Source organism: Oryctolagus cuniculus, chromosome 18 (assembly GCF_051225735.1).
Source record: "Oryctolagus cuniculus isolate XC-2025 breed Fujian yellow rabbit chromosome 18, ASM5122573v1, whole genome shotgun sequence".
Taxonomy (NCBI): domain Eukaryota; kingdom Metazoa; phylum Chordata; class Mammalia; order Lagomorpha; family Leporidae; genus Oryctolagus; species Oryctolagus cuniculus.
The window spans coordinates 61001383-61021952 of NC_142884.1; the positions used below are offsets into that span (position 1 = coordinate 61001383).

General features: G+C 47.4%; 1 protein-coding gene, 1 long non-coding RNA gene and 1 pseudogene across 4 annotated transcripts in view; 1 reads left to right on the forward strand and 2 right to left on the reverse strand.

Moving 5' to 3' along the window:
• GFOD2 (Gfo/Idh/MocA-like oxidoreductase domain containing 2) overlaps positions 1 to 19159 on the reverse strand; it is a 53087-nt gene extending 33928 nt beyond the window's left edge. The window contains exon 1 of one of the 2 annotated variants that reach the window (XM_002711618.6): positions 18945 to 19159. The gene's annotated coding sequence lies outside the window, so the exon portion shown is untranslated. Of the gene's footprint in view, positions 1 to 18353; positions 18485 to 18944 lie in introns of those variants that run through there. The other variant, XM_051846947.3, reaches the window with a different exon arrangement.
• LOC127491332 (renin receptor pseudogene) lies at positions 3594 to 18343 on the reverse strand (annotated as a pseudogene). The gene has a single exon (XR_016225306.1). The product of XR_016225306.1 is annotated as a renin receptor pseudogene (transcript).
• On the forward strand, positions 18499 to 20152 carry LOC149120987 (uncharacterized). Its single transcript, XR_016225308.1, has 2 exons — positions 18499 to 18637; positions 19714 to 20152. It is a non-coding gene; the product is annotated as an uncharacterized LOC149120987 (long non-coding RNA).
• Positions 20153 to 20570: the final 418 nt, after the last annotated feature.

The following is a 20570-nucleotide window of genomic DNA, read 5'->3' on the forward strand; positions in this document are numbered from 1 at the left end:
CACTGGAGTGCCTGGGTTTAATGCCCAACTCTGGATCCTGACTCCAGCTTCCTGCTGGTGCAGAACCCAGGGAGGCTCAAATAATTGGGTTCCTGCCACCTCTGTCCCTTTGTAGTCAAGTTTCCTCCCTCTTCCCAGAGAAGCATACTGCATATCAAGTCTTGCAGGACCACAATGACACAGCAGTTAGGGGGTATGTTCAAGTGGAAAGCAAGGCAAGCGAAACTGGCACAAATGACAGTGATTCAAACCTAGCCAGTTCATAAGGAACCCACCCCATGGCCAATTCATCACTATACCCAATTAACTGGACATCATTCTAATGTCCCTAATTTCTTTTTTTTTTAAAGACTTATTTATTTACCTGAAAGGCAGAGTTACAAAGAAAGGGGGAAAGGCAGAAAGAGATCTTCTACCTGCTGGTTCACCCTCCAAATGGCTGCAACAGTAGAGGCTAGGTCAGGCTGAAGTCAGGAGCCTGGAACTCCATTTGAGTCTTCTATATGGGTGGCAGGGGCCCAGGTACTTGAGCCATCTTCTGCTGTTTGCCCAGGCACATCAGCAGGGAGCTGGATCAGAAATGCACCACCTAGGACTGGAAGTGGTACTTATATGGGATGCCAGCATCACAGGTAGTGGCTTAACCCACTGAACCACAACACTGGCTCCTCTAATGTCCTCCTTCAAAAATTTTTCAAAAAATTAATTAACTTCAGAGGCAGAGAGCTTGACAGATAACTCCCACTGGATGCTTCATTTCCCAGTGCCCTCAACAGCTGGGGCTGAGCTGGGACAGAGCCAACAGCCAGGACAACCCAAGTTTCCTACTTGGGTAGCAGGAACACAATTATCTGAGCAACCTCTTGCTCTCTCCCAGGATCTGTGTTAGCACAAAGCTGGAGTCAGGGGTCAGGGACAGGAATTCACCAAGCACTCCAATGTGAAATGCAGTGTCTTGGCCACTAGGCTAACTGCCTGCTTCTCTGGGCACTCCCACTCTTCAATCCATCCACTGCTCTGGTTCCCTGGAGATATCTAATAGTTCTACTGGTCCTGACCATTTCCTTCCTCAGCCTTAGAATGACCCTATGATAAGGCCCAAATTCCTTGTAAATAAACCACCTCCCTAGTGTGGGTAAGAAAAAACCTTCCCACTTCCCTACTTTCTGCTTATGTCTGCACTCAACAGGATGCTAGCTATCATGCCTGATGCCTTTGGCCCTGCTCTGAGATTTCTGTCTATGCTGTTTGCTTTACTTGTAACAATCTTTTCTGACTTCCCTGGCTAAATCCTCAAAAGACTTGTCATGTCTCTACTTAAGCATTATTTAAAAAAATTTTTTTTTATTTTCATTGCATGTGAAAGACAGAGAGAGAGATCTTCCATCTGCTGGTCCACAACTCAAATGTTTGCAACCAGCAGGTCTGGGCCAAGTCAAATCTAGGAACCAGAAACTCAAACTGAGTCTCCCATGTGGGTGGCAGGGATCCAAGTACTCAAGTCATCATCTGCTGCCTCTCAGGGTATGCATCAGCAGAAAGCTGGATTGGAAGCAGAATAGCCAAGATTACTCTCTCAAACTAGGTACTCCAATATGGGATGTGGGTATCCCAAATAGCAATTTAACCACTGTGGTGAACCATCCGCCCCTAAAACACCATTCCTCAGAGAGGCTAAGCCTTGGCTGGGTTAAGTCATTCTGCTCACAGTTCCCACAGAGTTTAGGCTTTGACTTTCACAGTGCTCATCACACCTCACTGGGCTCACTAAATAGTATGGCTGTCAGCATGCCAGGGCTTTGCCGGTCTCACATGCTGTTGTGTCACCAGGACACAGCATAGTGCCTAATGTGGCATAAATGCTGAGGAACCAGCATAGGAATGAATGAGTGTGAGAATGAGTGAATCAAGTCAGCTTAAAGTTTGTGTGGATGCTGTGCTGACTGAAAGACAGTAACTTGGAGCAGGTGTTTGGTACAGCAGTTAAGATACCACTTGGGGCCAGCGCCGCAGCTCACTAGGCTAATCCTCCCATGTGGGTGCAGGGGCCCAAGGACTTTTCTTGTTTTAAGACATATTTATTTGAAAGGCAGAGTTACAAAGAGAGAGGGAGAGACAGAGAAAAAGAGGGATCTTCCATCTGCTGGTCACTCCTCAAATGGCTGCCAAAAGCTGGGGTTGGGCTGGGCTGAAGCCAGGAACCAGGAGCTTCTTCCAGGTCTCCCAGATGAGTGACAGAGGCCCAAAAATTTGGGCCATCATCTTCCACTGCTTTCCCAGGTGCATTAGCAGGGAGCTGGCTTGGAAGTAGAGCAGTCAGCACTTGAATTGGCCGCTCATATAGGATACCAACATTGCAGTCAGCAGCTTAATCCACTATGCCACAATGCAGACAGTGTAATTCTTGAACATGGTAAAGGAGATAAAATTACAAAATATGAAGGCCAATCCTAAGTTTAATTTTCATTTTGTAAAAACCAGGGGCCTATTAGGGAAATAAATAGGAATGCCTTCCATGTGACCACAAGCAATAGTCATATACCAAGCATTAATTAGGAAGTATGTCCTAACCTTTCTTTTGGCTCCCTGACATCCAGAATTGAGCCAGTGTGGCCAATAGACTGACAACATCTGAATATCAGAACTGGACCAAAAAACCAAAGTTAATCCACACCTCCCCTTCAGCCTGAGCAGGAACCAGGTCAGGCTCACAGCTTCAGGAACTCTGAACTGTAAGTTCCAGACTGAGGGACTACCTACAGTTCAAACTCCCCACCAACCACTACTGAGTCTGATATGGAAACATAACTTACAACAGATGTGAAAACATTTCTTCACCTATACGTATGTTCCCAATGAAAAGTAGGAGCTAGGGTTGTGGCCGAGTGGGTTAAGCCACTGCCTGTGATGCCGGCATCCCCTATGAGCATTGGTTTGAGTCCTGGCTGCTCTGCTTCCAATCCAGCTCCCTATTAACACACCTGGGAAGCAGTGGAAGATGGCCCTGCCACCCATGAGGGAGACCTGGATGAAGCTCCTGGCTTTGGAGTGGCCCAGCCCAGGACGTTGTGGCCATTCGGGGCATGAGGATCGACCTCTGTCTTTCCTTCTGTCACTCTGCCTTTCAAATAAAATAAATAAATCTTAAAAAAAAAATGCTAAAGTAAAGAAACAAGTACTGAGTTTCACAGAGTAGAGCTATAAATATACTTTTTGGTGCCTGGATTTCAAAGACCCCCAGGCTTGGAGCAAGCGTTTGGAACAGTGGTTAAGCTGCTGCACAGGACACCTGCATCCAGTATCAGAGTGCCTGCATTTGAGTCCTGCTCTACTCTGGATTCCAGTTTCCTGCTAATGTACATCCTGGGAGGCAGCAGCTGATGGCTCAAATGGTTGGATACCTGCCACCCAAAAAGAGACTGAGATTGGGTTCCTGGCTCCTGGCTTTAGCATGGCCCATCCTTGGCTCTGGTGGACATTTGGGGGAGTGAACCCGCAGATGAGAGATCTCTGTTTCTCTTTCAAATAAACAGAATAAATAACTTTAAAAAAATAAAAGGTTCAAAGGCTCTATAGTTCAAGTTTTTCTATGATTCATTTATTAATAGTATATACACTAACTCCATGTCATGGTTATAGATTTCTGACATTCCAAAAACATAAATAGGGCAAATGACATCCATCCTCACAGGCTGACATGGCAGTAAATTGCAAGGCACTCAGGAAATCAGCAGAGCCGCCAGCACCCCCACCCCACCCACTCAGCACAGTGTCCTAGGAGGAACACTAATGACATGCCTAATGACCTGTTCTATGAAGCGTAACTGCGTAACTGTCCAATGGACAAAAGGGCCAGCTAAATCAGGTCATAAAAAGAGGTATGTTTAACACCCAGAGAAGTGTCTGGATCACTATTAGTTTTTTTTTTTGTTGTTTTTGTTTTTGTTTTTGTTTTTTTGACAGGCAGAGTGGAGAGAGAGAGAGAGAGAGAGAGAGACAGACAGGTCTTCCTTTTGCCTTTGGTTCACCCTCCAATGGCCGCCGCGCTGTGCTGATCCGAAGCCAGGAGCCAGGTATTTCTCCTGGTTTCCCATGCGGGTGCAGGGCCCAAGGACTTGGACCATCCTCCACTGCACTCCCGGGCCATAGCAGAGAGCTGGCCTGGAAGAGTGGCAACTGGGACAGAATCCGGTGCCCCAACTGGGACTAGAAACCGGTGTGCTGGCACCGCAGGCAGAGGATTAGCCTATTGAGCCGCAGTACCAGCTGTCCCTAAGCAATTTAATCTGTCAACTTCACTTTGTCCTCCATGCAAACAGTTGCCAACTCCTGCTCTTCAGTCCCAGCAAACTGCTCCAGCTCCTGCTCTACACTTGTGTTTCCTGGAAATTCCTATCTGGTAGACCTACCAGCTTCTCCCAACCCGATTTCCTCTTTCCTCTCAAAAACAAACCTCCTGCCGTGTTCCTCCAAACCTTTTAATGGCACAATATCCACCCACCAGAGTCCTTTGCTCCTTCATTCCCCGGTATTTTTAAATGCCACAGTGAACTAGGCATTATGCCACGAGCTGGGGCACACAGGATCCAAACAGGCCAGGTCCCTGGAGTTTACAGTTTCCATTTCTCACCACACCCATGGCTGAACACCAAGGACTGCTTTGACACAGGAACATAGTGAGCTTTCAGAAATCCTTCACTGTGGCAGGCTGTGAACAAAGACTCTACTTGGCCTTTAAATCAAAGGGTAAATCACACGTGTTTCTTGGTGCATGGCCAACCCTTGAAAGAGGTGTGTTACAGATTTTGGTTTTACCTGTAGTCCCAAGAAGATAGTGAGTTGTTTTTACTACGATAAACATTTTTCAATGGGCAAACCTACTTGACAGAGTTTTCTTTGTGCTTCCCACCTTCTGACAAGTGCTCTGTTCCTGGAAAAAATGTCATTTTTGTAGTAGCATGATACCTTGTTTTTTTTTTAATTTTTTATTTATTTATTTTTGACAGGCAGAATGGACAGTGAAAGAGACAGACAGAGAGAAAGGTCTTCCTTTTGCCGTTGGTTCACCCTCCAATGGCCGCCGCAGCCGGCACACTGCAGCCGGCGCACTGCGCTGATCCGAAGGCAGGAGCCAGGTGCTTCTCCTGGTCTCCCATGGGGTGCAGAGCCCAAGCACTTGGGCCATCTTCCACTGCACACCCGGGCCACAGCAGAGAGCTGGCCTGGAAGAGGGGCAACCGGGACAGAATCCGGCGCCCCGACCGGGACTAGAACCTGGTGTGCCGGCGCCGCAAGGCGGAAGATTAGCCTGTTGAGCCTCAGTGCCGACCAACACCTTGTTTTTAAACGTCAATTATTTATCTATTCCAAAGGCAAAGTGACACACAGAGATAAAGAAAGGGAGAGAGAGAAATCGTCCATCCACTGCTTTACTCCCCAAATGGCAGCAAAAGATGCAGCTGGATCAGGCCAAAGTCAGGAGCCAAGAACTCCATGCAGGTCTCCCACGTGGGCAGCAAGGAACCCAAGCACTTGGGCTTTCGCAGGCGCATTAGTAGGCTGCTGGATTGGAAGCAGGCAGCTGGGACACTGACACACTAATATGGGATGCCAGCATCTCAAGAGGCTCCTTAACCTCTACATCACAATGCGGGTCCCAGCCAAAGACTCTGGATTGCCTATCTGCCTTCCTCCTGGATTTGGGGTAAAATAGTTACTTATTTTTAAAGATTTATTTATTTTATTTGAAAGGCAGAGTTACAGAGAGGCTGAGGCAGAGAGACAGAGACAGAGAGAGGTCTTCCATCTGCTGGTTCACTCCCCAGATGGCTGCAATGGCCGGTGCTGCACCTATCCAAAGCCAGGAGCCAGGAGCTTCTTCCAGGTCTCCCATGTGGGTGCAGGGGCGCAAGGACTTGGGCCATCTTTTACTGCTTTCTCAGGCCACTGGGATCCCAGCTGGATTGGAAGAGGAGCAGCCAGGACTCGAACCAGCGCCCATGTGGGATGCCAGCACTGTAGGCAGTGGCCTCACCTGCTACACCACAGCACTAGCTTCTAAAGTATTTATTTAAGAGACAGAAAGAGTGAGGGTGCTCCCATCCACTGTTCACTCCCAAAATGACCACAACAGCCAGGGCTAGTGGAGGCCAAAGCCGAGTACTCTGATCTGGTACATGGGCATCCTAACCAGCATCTTAATATCTAGGCTTGCCTCGGGGTAAAACATCCTGAGGGTGCCAAGGAGCACAGCGCTGCTGCTGAGTTTTCTCTATTCTGTGTCACATGGCCCATGGTCACTACTGAGCAGGTTAAGCAGTTCCCCAGTAACTGGAAATGTCCAGAGTCTTCCATCTCCTACTTGTATGTGGACAACTGATTACTAGTTGGGCTATACCCACAACTAGCTGTGACTTAACAATCTTCTAGTTGCTAAATGTGAGATGTAAAATAATCTCAGGACAGTCTTTGCCACATTGCCTCTTTTTTGTTTTTCTTAATGTGCAATGAAGGAGGCCTGCTATAATATAAATGGTATATATGTGATATGTCTACCTGAAAACAGACATTCATTGGAGCATTTTAAAACTTTGACTGTTGCTGTTTAAATAATATCTGTCAAACTACTAGACTGTAAGTTCTCTCAGGACCAACACTGGGCTTTATGTAGTATTAAACAGATAACATGTTCTGGAGAATTCACAATGCAAGATATTTTGGTAGCATTCCTATAATATTTATTTGTTTTTGGAATCATTCTTAACTTTGTCACTCTTAATAGGCAGTGGTCCAATCCCATACGAAAAGCAGAAATCATCCGCAGGGCTGGCACTGTGGCATAGTGGGTAAAGCTGCCCTTGCAGTACCGGCATCCCATATGGGTGCTGGTTCGATACCCGGCTGCTCCACTTCTGATACAGCTCTCTGCTATGGCCTGGGAAAGCAGAAGATGGCTCAAGTCCTTGGGCCTCTGCACCCATGTGGGAGAACCAGAAGAAGCTCCTGGCTTCGGATCATGACAGCTCTGGCCATTGCGGCCATTTGGGGAGTGAACCAGTGGATGGAAGACCTCTTTCTCTCTGCCTCTCTATAATTTGCCTTTCAAATAAAATAAATACATCTTTAAAAAAGAAATCATCCACTTCCACTTACTACTCTGTGGAATGAAACTGTCCCACAAACCATAGTAACTTCACAGATGAAAAGTTACTGAAGTAAAAACATTTTATATTCATATCTCAAGATGTCTCTCAACATCTGTGTATAATTACAAGCAACTACACTCCACAAAGCTAGTCTCTTCACAAATCAGTATAGTAGTTTTGATATATCTACTAGACCAAATGGACCACCAAATTTGCAGAAGTTAAAAACCAAGTTATCCTGTCCATCAGAGACAGTTCCAGCATATCGATACTTTAGGGCCACACTAAGTTAAAACTCTTTTCTCTTGTTTCAGATATTTACATCAAATTAAGACATTTACAAGTGGTGCCATAGCCCAAACATGATTTCCTCCTATCCTGTGTGAGGAAGTTATACACTGATAAGTTTCTCTAATAAATTCAGTGTATTTTTCAAACATGAATAACATGGGCTATTCTCTGTGTTTTATATTTCGTTCAGTGGATATTTTCAACTTTATTAAATGGAATGTAATTATATTAAATATTTCGTAATATTTGAGCATATTACAGAATTATATCAGATAATTCAATACTATCATTTATTAAACCACAGGTATACACAAAATAGAGAACAAAATTTGTTTTATATAAAATATACTATCTACTTTAAACCACACTAAAAGATATACTTTAATAAAATAATCAATTTCTAAACTTTTTTTTTTTTTTTGACAGGCAGAGTGGACAGTGAGAGAGAGAGACAGAGAGAAAGGTCTTCCTTTGCCGTTGGTTCACCCTCCAATGGCCGCCGCGCTGCAGCCGGCGCACCGCGCTGATCCGAAGGCAGGAGCCAGGTGCTTATCCTGGTCTCCCATGTGAGTGCAGGGCCCAAGCACTTGGGCCATCCTCCACTGCACTCCCGGGCCATAGCAGAGAGCTGGCCTGGAAGAGGGGCAACCGGGACAGAATCAGCGCTCCGACCAGGACTAGAATCCGGTGTGCCGGTGCCGCAAGGCGGAGGATTAGCCTATTGAGCCATGGCGCTGGCAAATTTCTAAACTTTTTAAAGTTTCACATAAAGAAAGTTCAATCCATTCCAACCTTCTGGTTTGTCATCCTATAAATGATGCTATCATATCCAGGATCCATGTTCCAAATATTTTAAGAGATGATGATCACAGCCAAGGCCAAGGCAATCATTATCCAAAGTACCATGCTGAAAACCACTGGATACTCAAAATTATACTTATATGCAAGGTTGTAGGGAGTTGTTGGGTTCTCTTGTCTTGTTAAGGATAGTTCTTGTCTTCCTCACTGTCAAATGATTTGACAGTCACTAACTCTGCCATGGCATCCCCACCATAAAGACTGTATATGTCATCTGCAAACCTCTGCAGAGCGTCCACTAGGATCCTAGAAGCATCTTGGCATTGCTCAGAGTCTTCCCCATAACATTTTCCAATCTCATCCAAACCTGCCAGCTCCAGTGAATATGAATCCGGAGAATGATCCTTAGATGCTTATGACGAAACAACAAGCTTGAAATGTCATGTAATACTTGCAGTTCAGAAAGAAAGAGCAGGTCAGCTTCACTGTTCCTATTCAGAGAATTGAGGGGAAGGGAACTGAGCATGGAGTTTTCTTGAAAGAGGCGATTAGGGAGTTGTATTGTGACTGAGAGGGCTTCAAACATTGAGTTTGGCTTCCCCACCATGTACACTCTTTCTTCACTGGGAGCCAACTGCAAAATTACAGGAGTTTCTTCAGAAAATAAGGAATGAAATGAATTTGCAATGCTGTCAAGACTAAAAGGAACTGCATTCTCCAATGGGTATGAAATGACACTGTCCGGAGGCAGAGCAAGTTTGTCCACTCCCTTCACCAACAACATAACAGTAGCCCGAGGCCGGTGGAACAGGTTACCCACTGTGAGTCCTGGCCAAGAAAGGTCTTCTTTTACAGAGAAGCCCATGGACAGCCACATCTGGGATTCGCTCTCCTGGTACTGGCCAGTTTCCATTTCAGAAAACAACAGACCCAGGTGATCTTGAGATACTAAACTCATTCCCCAGGACACCTGCCACCAACCTGGACAGGAGCACGATGAGCACAGCCATGGTGCTGCGGCAGCTATAGCAGTGTGGGATGATACAGCAAGCCCCCAGGACACGAGTGACCACTGCTGCATGAAGGGGAGATGCACTCCAGTTCGTTCTGACTCCCAGAGCCAGTCCCTTTGTCGCCTCTGTGGGGACAGCTCTCCTATATAATTTATAAATTACTTAAATGCATTTAAATGTTCTTGGGAGGCAGGCACATGGCATAGCGGGGTAATCCACCATTAGGGACACCCACATCCCGTATCATAGTGCCAGTTTTAGTCTCAGCTACCCCATTTCCAATCTAGCTTCCTGCTAATGCATACTCTGGGAAGGCAGCAGGTGATGGCTCAAGTGCCTGGGTCCCTGCTACCCATGTGGGAGACCCTGCTGGAGTTCTGAGCTCCTGGCTTGAGCCTAGCCCAGCCACGCCTGTTGTTGGCATTTGGGGAGTAAACCAGCAGATGGAAGCTCCATCTCTCTCTGTTGCTCTGCCTTTTACACAGCTGAAGATAAAAAAATATATTCTCTTAGTATAGGGATTTAAGCACTGAAAGAAGGAGAAACAAAACAAAACAAAAAAATAACTGAAACTATCATTACCAGGAGCAAGCCCAGGGATAGGGAATCAAAGTGGCCATTTACATACAATGATTTAGGCCAGGGCTGGGGCGCAGCAGGTTAATGCCCTGGCCTGAAGCCTGGTATCCCCTATGGGTGCCAGTTTGAGACCTGGCTGCTTCACTTCCAATCCAGCTCTCTGCTATGGCCTGAGAAAGCAGAAGATGACCCAACCCCTTGGGAGTCTCTGCACCCGCGTGGGAGACCTGGAAGAAACTCCTGGTTCTTGGTTTCGGATCGGCGCAGCTCCGGCCATTGCGGCCAATTGGGGAGTGAACTAGCGGATGGAAGACCTCTCTCTCTCTGCCTCTCCTCTCTCTGGAACTCTTCCAAATAAATAAATAAATCTTTTAATAAATAAATACAATGATTTAGAGGTGGCATCTAATATAGCAGTTAAGTTATCAGTTAGGACAGCTGCATTCCACACAGGAGTTCAACTGCTGGCTTCAGCTTCTGAGTCCAGCTTCCTGCTCATTCAGACCCTGGGAGGCAGGACAATGGCTCAAATAGCTGGGTTCCTGCAACCCATGTGTGGGCCTGGATTGCGTTCCCAGCTCCCACCGTGCAGGCATGTGGGAAGTGAACCAGAGAATTGTGAGTTTTTTTCTCTCTCTCAAGCAGATAATTTTTTTAAATTAAAGATAATGATTTATTTTGAAAACAGCATCAGATAAGGAAGACTATGTTAAATCATTTCCCCCACTGCTCCAAAATAGGGCACCTGGCTCATATGAATGGCCAAAAAGTAACCAGAAGTATGACTGATCTACCACCTTCCTCCCTGCAATCAGAAGATGCCAGGGGCCAGCGCTGTGGCATAGCAGGTAAAGAAAGCCCTGGTCTGAAGTGCCGGCATCCCATACGGGCACCGGTTTGTATCCTGGCTGCTCCTCTTCCGATCCAGCTCTCTGCTATGGCATGGGAAAGCAGTAGAGGATGGTCCACGTCCCTGGAGCCCTGCACCCACGTGTGAGACCCAGAAGAAGCTCCTGGCTCCGGAATGGCTCAGCTCCGGCCACTGCAGCCAATTTGGGAGTGAACCAGTGGATGAAAGATACCCCCCGCCCCTCTGCCTCTCCTCCTCTATGTAACTCTTTCAAATAAATAAATAAATCTTAAAAAAAAAAAAATACCACCTCACATGCTCCCAAGAGCACCTCAGAGATGAAAATCACATCCTAGCAGGAGCCACCATAGGTTTGCAGAAACCAGTAACCCATGGGACATTCTATAATATGCTTTGTATGTTTATATTTTCAAAAATTTCTATATACTTTAAGGGTCAGAATACCTGTTGGGAGACAGGCATTGACTTAGCAGTTAAGTCACTTCAGAGTACTTGGTTTTTTTTTTTTTTTTTTTGGACAGGCAGAGTGGACAGTGAGAGAGAGAGACAGAGAGAAAGGTCTTCCTTTGCCGTTGGTTCACCCTCCAATGGCCGCCGCGGCCGGCGCGCTGCGGCCGGCGCACCGCGCTGATCCGATGGCAGGAGCCAGGAGCCAGGTGCTTTTTCCTGGTCTCCCATGGGGTGCAGGGCCCAAGCACCTGGGCCATCCTCCACTGCACTCCCTGGCCACAGCAGAGAGCTGGCCTGGAAGAGGGGCAACCGGGACAGAACCCGGCGCCCCAACCAGGACTAGAACCCGGTGTGCCGGCGCCGCAAGGCGGAGGATTAGCCTAGTGAGCCGCGGCGCCGGCCAGTACTTGGTTTTAATCCTGCCTCCTCCATTTCTGATCCAGCTTTCTGCTATTGTGCATCCTGGAAGGTAGCAGGTGATACCTCAAGTACTTGGAAGATCTGGATTGAGTGCTGGGCTCCTGGCTTTGGCTTGGCCTCACCCTGTATGTCCGGGGCATTTGAGGAGTGAACCAGTGCATGGAAGATCTAGCCTTGTCTCTGTCTGCCTTTCAAATAAAATGAAATTAAAAGTTAAAAAAAAATACTGTCAAAAAGCACCAAAGAAAGTGCAGTCTTACCAGCATAAATTCTATAAGTCACTTTAATTATACACATTTAAAGTAATTATATAGGTAACTTCATTACTGTCTGGTTCTCTAATACCTGAGACAGAAAAACACCACTGCTATACAGTGGTTTTCCTGCTGACAAACCAATTTTAATAGATTAAGAAAGGCTGGGGCTGGTGCTGTGGCATAGTGGCTAAAGCTGCTGTCTGTAGCGCTGGCATTCGATATGGGCACCGGTTCGAGTCCTGGCTGCTCCACTTCTGATACAGCTCTCTGTTATGGCCTGGGAAAGCAGTGGAAGATGGCCAAGTCCTTGGGCCCCTATACCTGCATGGGGGACCTGGAAGAAGCACCTGGCTTCAGATCAGCACAGCTCCGGCTGTTGCAGCCACCTGGGGAGCAAACCAGCAGGTGGAAGACTTCTCTTTCTCTGCAACTCTGCCTTTCAAAAAAATAAATAAATCTTAAAAAAAAAAAAAAAAAAAAAAAAAAGGCTGACAGTCCTCCAAGAGAAGACGAGTTCAATATCCTCATTTATACCAGCAGGAAACTTTGAGAAGAGTTTGTTTATGTAAATACATACTCATTATAGAAAATTAGTATGTTTTCTTATTTTTTTGTTTTGCTTTTACATTTGTTTGATGTCTATGATAAAACTTTATGCACAATTTTTTCAACAGGGAGATACAGAGAGAGAGCAAGCTTCCAGCTACCGGTTCACTCCCCAGATGGCTATAATGGCCAGGGCTAGGTCAGGCTGAAGCCAACAGCCAGGAGCTTCATCCAGGTCTCCCATGTGGGTGGTAAAGACCTAAACACCTGGGTCATCTTCTGCTGCTTTTCCCAGGACATTAGTAGAGAGCTGAATCAGAAGTAAACCGGCGACCACATGGGATGTCGGCACCCCAGGCAACAGCTTTACCAGTTATTCCACAACACTGGCTCCTCACTTAACACTTTTGACATCAGCATTTTTCAGGTTATCATAACTTTTAAGGATTATATGCTATGTTAACAACCATATGAACCAGTTTTTCTTCTTTTCCTTACAGTAAGACAGAGAAACAAAGAAAGACAGAGATCTTCCATCTGCAGGTTCACTCCCTAAATGCCAGCAATAGCCTCAGCTGAGCCAGGCCAAAGGAAGCAGCTGGAAGCTCAGTGCAGGTCTCCTACGTGGGTGACAGGGATCCATGTACTTGAGCCATCACTTGCTGCCTCCTAGGGTTCACATTAGCAGAAACCTGGAATCAGAAGCAGAGTAGGGACTCAAATCCAAACACTAAATATGAGATCCGGGTGTCCCAAGTAGTGTCTTAAGCACTGTGCCAAACACACATCCCTCTTTTCCTCTTTTAAAAATTTTTGATCAATTGATATATATTGATTTGCGAGGCAGACATACATGGAGTTCCCATCCACTGGTTCAGTCCCCAAATGCCCCCAACAGGTGGGAATGAGCCAGGTTGAAGTGGGAACTCAATCTGGATATCCCCATGGGTGGTGAGGACCAAGTACCTGAGCTATCACCTGCTGCCTCCCAGGATGCAAATCAACAGTAAGGCAAACGCAGCAGAGGAGCTTGGGCTTTAAACACAAGCACTCTTTAATTTTTTTTTTTTAAAGATTTATTTATTTTTTACTTGAGAGTCAGATTTACATATAGAGAGGAGAGGCAGAGAAAGAAAGAGGTCTTCCATTCAATGGTTCACTCCCCCAAATTCGCCGCAATGGCCAGAACTGCGCCGATCCGAAGCCAGGAGCTTCCTCATGGTCTCCCACGTGCAGGGGCCCAAAGACTTGGGTCATCTTCCACTGCTATCTAAACCCAAGCACTCTAATATGGGATGTGGGCATATCAAGCAGTATCTTAACCACTCTGCCAAACAGCTGTCCCCAGCTTTTCATTTTTCTAATGTTACACACTTATGTCATTTTCATTGTTTTCTGTTATAAATTATATAGGCTAAGAAATTATGGCCAAAGGCCTGGCATTGTGGCATACTTGGTAAAGCCATCACCCACAATGCCAGCATCCCACATGGGAGCTGGTTTATGTCCTAGCTGTTCCATTTCCAATACAGCTCCCTGCTAATGGCCAGGGAAAAGCAGCAAAAGATGGCCCAAGGGCTTGAGTCCCTGCCACCCACATGGGAAGACCAAGAAGAAGCTCCTGGTATTGACCTGGCTCAGTCCTGGCTGCTGGAGCCATTTGGGGAGTGAACCAGTAGACAGAAGATTGATCTCTCTCTCTTCTTTCCTTTCAAATAAATAAATAAAATCTTAAATATATATATATATGGTCCAGAAAACTACATAATTTGCACAAGGTAATCATTCTAAGCAAACTATATGCAAGTAAATAGAAGATTTTTGAAGTTATAAAGTAATTTGGTAAATATCAAGTCAAAGCGGTTAGGGTTCTGTTTTACAGTTATCTATACTTACAAGAAATTGACAGCTCACTTTCAGAATAGCACATCAGTCTCAGGCCAGAAAATAAGACTGCACTCAGTACTCAGTTCCCATTCTTCACAACCTTCACTCTTGATTCTTCATTACACAGAACAGAAACCCTCAGAGAAGTAGCTCTTGGGATGGCTTTGACAGGTGGTGGGTCGAGGGACCTATTCTCCCAGAAATGCCCAAGGCTAGCCTGATCCCAAACAAGAGGCACTTTATCACTGGCTACCCTGAGAACCAACAGTACCCAGAAGAAAGACATTGTCATGACCTTCTCTCTCTCTTTTTTTTTTTTTTAAGATTTATTTATTTATTTGAAAGAGTTACATGGAAACAGAAGTTGGGGGGGTCTTTCATCCACTTGTTCACTCCCCAATTGGCCGCAATGGCCAGAGATGCACCAATCTGAGGCCAGGAGCTTCTTCCAGGTCTCCCATGTGGGTACAGGGGCCCCCAAGGAGTTGGGCCATCTTCTGCTGCTTTCCCAGGGCATATCAGAGAGTTGGATAAGTACAGCAGCCAGGACTCGAACTGGCACCCATATGGGATGCTGGCACTGTAGGAAGCATCTTCACCCGCTATGCCACAGCACCAGCCCCAGAGCAAGAATTTTTATCTCTTCCTTCTTAATGTTTAATTCCTATTTTCTAAGTGTCTAGTCTCATCATCATGAGACAGAAATTTTTCATTTCCTTTGTCTTTGAGAGATGATACTTCAGTGACCTCATTACTGACCTAATGTCTGATTCACAAATGGGCTGTCAGAGTGTAGGGGACATCTTATTGTTTGCATGTCTTTCTCAGTATTTCTCTCTTGTTTTTAAAGATTTATTTATTTGAAAGGCAGAGTTGTAGAGAGGCAGAGAGAGACGGAGAGATCTTCCATCTGCTGGTCACTTCCCAAATGGCTGCAACGGCCCAAGCTGGCCAACCCAAAGCCAGGTGCAGGGGGCCCAAGCACTTGGGCCATTTTCTGCTTTTCCAAGCCATAGCAAAGAGCTGGATTGGAAGTGGAGAAGCCAGGTCTCAAACAGGCATTCATGTGGGATGCCGGCACTGCAGGAGGAAGCTATACCACTATACCACTATGCCACAGCGTCAGCCCCCTCAGTATCTCTTATTCTAACTACTGTGAGCCCAAGTGTATTTCAAATATCTCTAATTTTTATTTTTTAAAATAACTGACCTCTAGATTTTCAATTAATTTGTACATTTAGACTCCAAGTTTACTTTTAAGTTTACTGTGCTGCTACTTTTGTAGATCAAAAAAATAATGTTCTATTACACATTTTAAATATATATTTACTTACTGGAAAGTCAGAGTTACAGATAAAAGAGAGATCCTCCATCTGCTAGTTCATTCCCCAAATGGCCGCCAGCAGCCAGCACTGGGCCAGGCCAAAGCTAGGAGTCAGGAACTTCATTTGTGTCTCTCACATGGGTACAGGTGCCTAAGTACTTGGACTATCCTCTGCTGCCCTCCCAGGCACATTAGTAGGGAGCTGGACTGGAATAAGGGCAGCCAGGACTCAAACAGGTGCCCATATGGGAAGCCGCGTCCCAGGCAGCGGCTCAACCCGTTATGCCGTTAACACTGGCCTCTCCATTATGTATACAAATTCTCACAAATAGCAAAATTTCCCATTGGATTATTTTCTAGATGTTTTCCACTTCTGACCATAGGTTTGTCTTAGAATCAGATTCCCTACTACACACACACATGAATGGCTTTTCAGGCATCAGAAAGGGACTTTTGCCTGCTTCTAAGTTAGTGGTCTCTCCGATTCCCTTGTTCTGTAACACTGACCTTTGTATCTCAGCTTCTTACATCAGAAGACAATACATCCCTATTTCATTTCTCCTCTTATGGTAAAACTAGACAATCAGTTCAATGAAAGTAGATCCTGTTAGCATTACTGGTTTATCTGGTAAAGTTTCCTCATGGCTGGCCTGTCAAATACTGTCAATATTTCATTACAGGCAGCTGACCCAGAAAATGGAGTGGCTGTTAAGTAATTATTTGTCAATGGTTTCATGTCACAGCAACTAGGAAAGACTTTGAGAGCTCTAAGTCCACCCTTCTCCACCTCTGAAAACAAGTTTCTTTCTGTCAGAGCTCAGAAAACACACACAAATCCATGGGACTCTGTAGTCCTATTTAAGCAGTGCCTTTTCCAACAGCTCACTCAAGGATGTAACTGTGTTTAAATTCAAGGCACCTTCTCACACCTCATCCAGTTCTGCAGATGGCAATGGCTTCCCTTTCCACCCTACCTCAATTTTGGCCCACTTGTCTTAGTGTCACCTGGGTCGATATGAAAGTGATGAGGATTTTTACACAGAATATGACAATTTTCATGAAGCCTTTCTGAAAATTTAGTTAACAGTACTGACTTCCCCCACAGATTAGATTCACTTCTGATAATGTTCCATTATGTATTATGTCTCTTGAGTAACTCCACAGATGCAAGAAAAGTCAATAAAATGCAAAGCCATATCTACTAGTTATGGTCTGGCAGTGATTCATGAACTTTGACAAAGCTTTCTTCCTTAAACTGATATGACTTAATAACATGATCACACTTTCAATGTTCTCTATCACTATGTAGCAGGAAGAAAAAAAACTCTGCTGGGGATGGTGCTGCAGCATAGTGGGTGAAGTCATCACCTGCAGAGCCGGCATCCCATATGGGTGCTGGTAAGAGTCTCCACTGTCCACTTTGATCCAGCTCCCTACTGGTGTGCCTAGGAAGGCAGTAGAGGATGGCCCAAGTACTTGAGCCCCTGCACCCATGTGGGAAACCTGGAAGAAGCTCTGGCTCCTGGCTTTGGATTGGCCCAGCTCTGGCCATCTGTAGCCATATGGGGAGTGAATCATTGGATGAAAATCTCTCTCCTGTGTCTCCCTCTCTCTCTTTTTTTTTTTTTTTTTGGACAGGCAGAGTGGACAGTGAGAGAGAGAAAGGTCTTCCTTTGCCATTGGTTCACCCTCCAATGGCCGCCATGGCCAGCGCGCTGCGCCCGGCGCACCGCGCTAATCCAAAGCCAGGAGCCAGGTGCTTCTCCTGGTCTCCCATGGGGTGCAGGGCCCAAGCACTTGGGCCATCCTCCACTGCCTTCCCGGGCCACAGCAGAGAGCTGGCCTGGAAGAGGGGCAACCGGGACAGAATCTGGTGCCCCGACCGGGACTAGAACCCGGTGTGCCGGCGCCGCAAGGCGGAGGATTAGCCTAGTGAGCCACGGTGCCGGCCTCTCCCTCTCTTTTTCTCTGTAACTGCCTTTCAAACAAACAAAAAACTCTGATGCAAAGTTGAATATACACAGAAAATTAGTTTCATCATGCCAGCAAACAAACTGACTTGCAAATCATAATACTGCTATAGAAATCAAAGTAAATCTGATTTTTCCTAGCAAATAAAAACAGTAATAGAGTCGACCCAAAAGAATCACTCCACAGAAACAGTGAGACAACCAGGTGGGATGAGAATGCCTCTCACAACAGAATCTTTGTCTAATTCTGCTGAGGATTTTCACCTGAGTCCAGATTCTCCCAGCCTAAAAGCAGGTGTTTTCACGTCTTTAAAATGAGTCTTTAAAATGAATGATGTGAAAACTTTTGTTCTCTGGTGTAGCTTTTCAGAAGGAAATGAATTTCCTTATCAAGAATGAATCCAGCTTTCTAGACTCAAAGACAACCACCTCCTCCAATTCACAACGCTTTAAGCATCTTCCTCTTCTGGTATAAACGCTGAAGGGCTGCCCAGAGAGGACTCCGTGCCCTCACAGATCACAAAGGTGATGCCTGGCCCTGGTTGTGGCCAAAGGGCACCACTTCATTTCCTCGCGTGTCCTGCTCTCAGCATGACTCTTTGGGAACAATGAATATAAACACAAAGGTTTGGAACCTTCCTTGGTGTCCACCCAACGCAATTGCAAACTTCTGTATTCCTGCCCTGTGCTTCAGATTCCGATGCAGTCTGGAAGGCAAACTTCACACCCCTAATCCTGACCCCTCACCTCCTCCCTCCTCACTCCCCGGTGATCAGGCCTTGATGGGAACACCTTTCCTCACCTTTTGTCTTTTCAAGTCCAGCTGCTGCCTCCCAGAGCCTCAAAGGCAGGCCAGGATCCCGAGAGGCACTCAGGGGCTGGCAGAGGCAACCCCACCCCACTGCGGGGGTGGGGGGGTCCCTTCTCCCGCCTGACACCTGAACGTCAGTTTCTGAAACGGAAATTTCACCCCCTCAAAGTCGCGTTTCATTCTGAGGGAGGCTGGACCGGCTGCCCGACGAGCCCTTTGTCTGAGGCTTCCACACCTCAGACACCTTCATCCACAGAGCGTCCGGGCTCACACAGGTAGGCAGTCTGCTCTGCACCGGGCAGGGAACCTCAGTTTCCCTATTTGTAAAGGGATGGGTCCTTACAGGATCCGAAATTCTCCAATTCTATGAGCAAACGGACCGGTCTTATTTCTGGGCTGGGGAGGGCGGCCCTCGTACGCACCGCGGGTGCCGGCGGTCAGAAAAGCCCCCTCCAGCTCCAGCTCTATCTATCCACGCCTCTGACCGAGGGCGCCGGCGGCGGCGGCGGCCAAGCCGGCGCCCGCTCACGGCCGCGCCATGCCCTCCTTCACCCTCACCCGCCGCCGCGGGCCGCCTCTCACCTGGCACGCTGGCATCGCCCACCCCGCGCCGCACAGGAGACCATGGGTCCGGACGGGTCTCGGGGACCACCGGTCTGCCTTGAGGGAGGCTGGGGGGATGTGCGGGGACCGAGGTCTAGCTCGCCGCCACCGGGAACACGCTGCCTCGTTTCTAAGGAACCGGGGGTTCTGGAAAGGGAGGGGCGGGACGGCAGAAGGACTGCGCATGCTCGGTGACGGGAGTGGGCCTCCCGGCGGGAGGGGACCGGGATCGAGAGCTGCGCATGCTCGCTGGTTGGGGGGCGGAGCTGAAGTAGCCTGCTTGAGAGACACTGGTCCTTCATTTCCGGCGGCCCTGGCTCGTGGCGCTGTGGTCGCCCAGCCGTATCTGTGCTCGCCCTGCCGGGTCCGCCAGCTGGCGTCAGCAGAAGCACTTGGGCATTGTGGTCGGCCTGGATTGTCCTGTAATGTTGAACAATGACCTTTCTTTGTAGAAGGCCAGTTTTCAGGGCCGCTGTTGCGGCGCGGCGGGTTAAGCCCCGCATCCTGGTAGACTCCCAGCTACTCCACTGGAAATCCAGCTCTCTGCTAACGCTCCTGGAGGAATGGCCCAGGTGTTTGGGCCCCTGCCAGGCACCTGGGAGACCTGGATGGAGTTCCAGGATCCTGGCTTGGGGCCGTTTGGGGCTGAACCAGCGAATGGAAGCTCTAACTCTGCCTTAAAAAAAAAAAAGTTTTTGAACTCAGACTTCTGGGTTGCTAATTTTTTTTTTTTTTTTTTTTTTCACAGGCAGAGTGGACAGAGAGAGAAAGGTGTTCCTTTTCCGTTGGTTCACCTCCCAATGGCCGCCGCGGCTGTCTCCGATCCGAAGCCAGGAGTCAGGTGCTTCTCCTGGTCTCTCATGGCGGGTGCAGGGCCCAAGGACTTGGGACACAGCAGAGAGCTGGACAGGAAGAGGAGCAACTGGGACAGAATCCGGCACCCCGACCGGGACTAGAACCCGATGTGCCGGCGCCGCTGGCGGAGGATTAGCCTAGTGAGCTGCGGCGCCGGCCTGGGTTGCTAATTCTTGATTTGCCTTTCTGTTTTCTCAGACACTAGTGTGGGTTCCTCATTGAACGCTCTTGGGTTGTTCCTTAACTAACAGGGCTCTTCAAGACTGTGACTTCAGCTCCCTTGACCGCTACTGGAGCCCATGTTTCTCTAAGTAAATACCGTTTTGAAACAAGACTACCCTTGTTTTCGACAGAGTTTGCTAGTGTAGGCCTTGCTGCAATATTGGCCATGTAGGAAATGTGACTGGGGTCATTTCTATAGAAGCCCCTGCCTGTCTGAGGCTCCTGGTGTCTACCCCCACTCAGCTGGCACTGGGAGGGCCTCCTGCAGAACACGCAGGCTGGCTGACCTGAAGCAGTTACTGCTGCCTCCTCTGTGAGCACGGGAGGCTCCCAGAATGGTGAGAAATTATAGCCTCCAACGCCGCCAGCTCCACACCCCTCTTCTGTTTCATTCCCTTCTCCGAATCCTAAAAAGCCAGCCAGGAGGGAGACAGACTCAAAGTGCCCACGTTTGGTTTGTTCATGTCTTAGTCATTGTTGAAACTTCCATTCTGCAGTAGGGCTTCTCCATAGTGCTACTACTGACCT